Genomic DNA, 4197 nt, shown 5'->3' with positions numbered 1-4197 from the left:
CTATTGTTCTTGCTGGAGGCTAGTCTATATTTTGGCCACATAATATATTTTCCATTGTTTTCTCTTTGAAAAATCTATAAGGTCTTGAAGGAACTATAAAGAAAAATATTACTTAAATAGCACATGACAGTTAATTTCACAAAGATTTTTCATAAAAACAGCTGATACTGTTATTCTGAGTTCAAATTACAGAAGTATTTATATTTTCATTAAAACAACAGAGTAACATTCTGTGTGTATAGTGCACGTCTTGTGACCTATACATAAAACTGTGGAGAAGAGGAATGTGTGAAGTGGTCACTTCTGTGATTTTAATCAATTAATTATGGAAACTATTTATATGTTTAAATGTAAGGCATGGGTCTATAGAATATACACTGGAGAAAGGCGGGAAGATGAGGATAGTAATGATAGTTGTTGAAAGTTGTCATACTTGAGTTTTCCTTGGAGTGCATAGGTAATTAGAACTGACAAATCTTTTTTTCCTTTTTTTTTTGGTCAGTTGTGGGGTGTGAACTCAGGGCCTGAATACTGTTCCTGAGCTCTACCTCTTTGAGCCACAGCTCTCCTTCTGGTTTTCTGGTGAATAATTAGAGATACAGGTCTCACACTTTCCTGCTCAGGCTGGTTTTCAACTGCGATCCTCAGATATCAGCCTCATAAGAGTAGCTATGATTACAGGTGTGAGCACCAGCACTCAGCTCTGACAATTTTTTTATTATTGGTAGTAATGGTGATGGTGATGGTGGCGGCGGTCGTGGGGCTTGAACTCTGGGCCTGGGGGCTCTGTCCCTGAGCTCTTCAGCTTAAGGCAAGTGCTCTACCACTTGAGCCACAGTGCCACTTCCAGTTTTCTGGTGGTTAATTGGAGATAAGAGTCTCATGGACTTTCCTGCCTGGGCTGGCTTTGTACCTCCATTCTCAGATCTCAGCCTCTTGAGTAGCTAGGATTACATGCTTGAGCCACTGGCACCCGGCTGCTATAAACTTTTTGCCAGGGGAGAGTGCACACACAGTCCCCCACTATAAAAAAATCATGCAGCCAAGTTTCCCCTATTTAAGAGAATCACAAGGGTCAGCTTACCCCAAGTGCAATGTGGACGCCTCATCCTGAGAAAACTACCGTTGATTGTGTGTTTCCTCTGCCAGGTTAAGTATGACAGTTCTTTTGTAGTACATGTTCATTATAAAGTTTAATTGGAATGTGCCATTAGTTATGCAATGTCTAGGAATGAAGAAGAGATACAGAATAATGGGCAATGACTCTAACATGGAGTACCAAGTTTCATGAGATAGGTAAGTATTAATAGTACTAATATTCATCTTTGGGAAGGTAAAGGGGGTACAGAAAAAGTGGAATAAAGGATGAACAAGTATGGAAGTACTATTGGCAAGTACATAATAAATTATTGAACAGAACTGTAAACTGAATTTTTCATGCATACTGTTGCTTGTAAAACTCTAAACATTCTAACTGGGGTTGTTGTTACTGTTTTGTTGTCTTTTCTTTTTGTCTTATTTGTTGATGTATTCATCTTTAGGAGGGTAAAGGGGAGCACAGAAAACATGGAACAAAAGGTGAACAAATATACAAACACAGAAATGATACTAGACATGATGTAGAAAATGAACTATGTAACTTGTGTGTGGGGGGGAAACCTGGGAGAAAGCGAGGGAAGGGATGACAGGATTCAAAAAGAAATGTATTTATGTGCCTGACTTATGTAACCGTACCCCTCTGCATATCACTTCTACAATAAAAATAAAATATATTAAAAAAAGAGTAGTGTTGTTGGAGGAAAAAACAGTATCCTCATTGAAAAAGGTGACCTTGGTTTCCTCAAGTAAACCAATGCTCCCCATTCCAGACTTTTGGACTGTGTTAGTGTCTGGTTTGTCTGATTTGATTATAACCCCCCTAGGCAAGAACTTTGTCTAATTCTATGTTCTCTACAGCACCTAGCCCATTGTTGGCACTACCCAATGCCAAAGAACACTCTGTTAACTAATAATAGGATTGACTTCTCAACTCACTATGATGAGATTTCTGTCTTCTTCGTGCCAGTGTTCCTTCTGATTTGTATTTCATATTTGTATCTGGAGAACAAGCTTCATGAATTACTGAATCACCTCTGGGCTGATCTTTTCAGGAAATGTCAGCATGAGGTTGAGTGTTTTTCAACTATGAGTTTTGGGGAAACAGACTGCTGAAATATGCTGGGCTGCATGGAGAGAAAATGTTTCTGAAAACATAACTTTTTTCAGCAGTCATGGGGATCAACATGAGCCAAAGATGCAAACTGGTTAGCAGAGGTGACCAGAAAACCAGCAGGTCACTTCAATGCAAATATTCTACTTTAGTCCTCTCTTCTTAAGACAAATACCCAGGTTTTTGTTCTATTGATAGGACTTTTAAATTTTATGCCTTTAGTTATACTTATTTGTTCTAGTGTTGAATAAGTAGCTAAGTATCTCTTCATGTTATAGGAGCCATCACACTGATTTTTTTAATAGCTATTTGTCATGTTATACAATCACATCTTAATTCAATTGAAGGCAAAAAGCGTCTTCATAAAGAGGTGCCCCCTTGAATACATACTTTCTTTCCTTTTCATTTAACAGTCTTGCAATTTTTTGTTGAAAGTTTGATATGATGTATTAGGTATTAGGAATTTGGGTAAATAGGCTATTAACGTGAGGTTTTATGCTAATCTGGTTAGGAATTCAACTGTATTTAATGTTTTCTGTAGTCTGCATACCAAAGGCTTCAAATCCATGTGCTTTTTTTTTTTTTTTTTTTTTTTTTTTTGCCTTTTCTATTGTCTTTTGAGCTTCTCTAAGAACGGTTCCTCAGGTAGCATACTTTGCAGCTATAATACTATAGTCCCATTAATGTCAACAATTGTAAAGAAAAGGAAGAGCTCTGCAATCTTAACTTTTTTTCTTTTGTCTGTCATGGGGTTTGAACTCAGGACCTGTGTACTGTCAGCTCTTCGCGCTTAAGGTTAGCACTCTAGCAATTTCAACCACAACTCTACTTCTATTTTTTGAGTGGTTAATTGGAGATACAAATTTCACCAGGACTTTTCTGACTGAACTGGCTTCAAACCACAATCCTCACTTCATATCTCAGCCTCTCAAATAGCTAGGATTACAGGCATGAGCCTCCAGTGTCCGACTTGCTATCAGTCATTTCATGAGCTGGAGTCACTGGGCTAAGGCCAAGTTGATGTTAGGGAAATGAACCCCAAGATAAGTATTCAAATGTTTTTTTTCTTTCATGCGATTGTTTATAAGATGATTTCTTTGTTGCTTTGTATGTCCCTCCCCCATGGTATAATCCCTGCTTTCACTGTATTTGATGTTGTTATAATTTGTGGAGGGGAAGGGAAAAAACAAATCGTTTAAATAGGGATACAGGTGGACCAATTGCAATAATGAGATGTATAAGACATTATGTCGAAAAACAAACTTTACAACTTTGGTGATGGGGGGAGGACCGGGTGGGAGGGTATGGGAAGGGATGGGAAGGGGAAGCAAAGGAGGAGGCAACAATGCTTGATAAGAAATGTACTCGTTATCTTGCCCATGTAATTGTAACCCCTCTGTACGGTATTTTCACAATAAAATAAAAGACACAGATATTGTAAATCATGCAAAACAAACCAAAAAAAAAAGTACTTCTTAGCTTTACTCCTTACTTGCGACAACTATTCGGGATAGAGTTAGTTAGATGTCCAACTCTCAAGTGAAGTAAGATTCTGGTAAAGACTTTCACCCCGAGAGTAGGCCTTTATTACAGTGAATGCTCTTGAAGGAGTTACTTTTCCTCTTTTTAAGCTAAAGCCACAAGGAGTCATTTACTGGCTCTTTACCGGGAAAACAAGGTGGGATTCCTAAAAGAAAACTCCATGAAAGTGTGAGAACCCTCTAATACAAAGACATTTTTCATTCTCATACTAGTCTACAATCTATCACAAGTCCCAGTTAAGTGTTGTAAGTCTATGTTTGTAAAGACTTCAGCACATGAGCAGATCTTAGCAATGATTATTTAAATTTGCCTGGCTTACAAGTAGCAGTTTGACTTTGACCTCAGCTCTCTACTAGAACCACAGTCATTAAGTTTGTGTATGCTCAGGTTTTTTGTGGGGGAGAGGAGGTAGGATAGTACTAGAGTCTCAAAGTTGCCAAGAATGC

The 4197-nt window shown here is 38.1% G+C and overlaps 1 non-coding gene across 1 annotated transcript; it reads right to left on the bottom strand.

The window, feature by feature from the left end:
• Positions 1-995: 995 nt before the first annotated feature.
• LOC138832665 (U1 spliceosomal RNA) lies at positions 996-1158 on the bottom strand. Its single transcript, XR_011373612.1, has one exon. It is a non-coding gene; the product is annotated as a U1 spliceosomal RNA (small nuclear RNA).
• Positions 1159-4197: the final 3039 nt, after the last annotated feature.

Source organism: Dipodomys merriami, unplaced genomic scaffold (assembly GCF_024711535.1).
Source record: "Dipodomys merriami isolate MVZ:Mamm:240054 unplaced genomic scaffold, mDipMer1.0.p SCAF_2, whole genome shotgun sequence".
Lineage (NCBI taxonomy): Eukaryota > Metazoa > Chordata > Mammalia > Rodentia > Heteromyidae > Dipodomys > Dipodomys merriami.
This window is presented reverse-complemented; position numbering and strand designations above follow the sequence as displayed.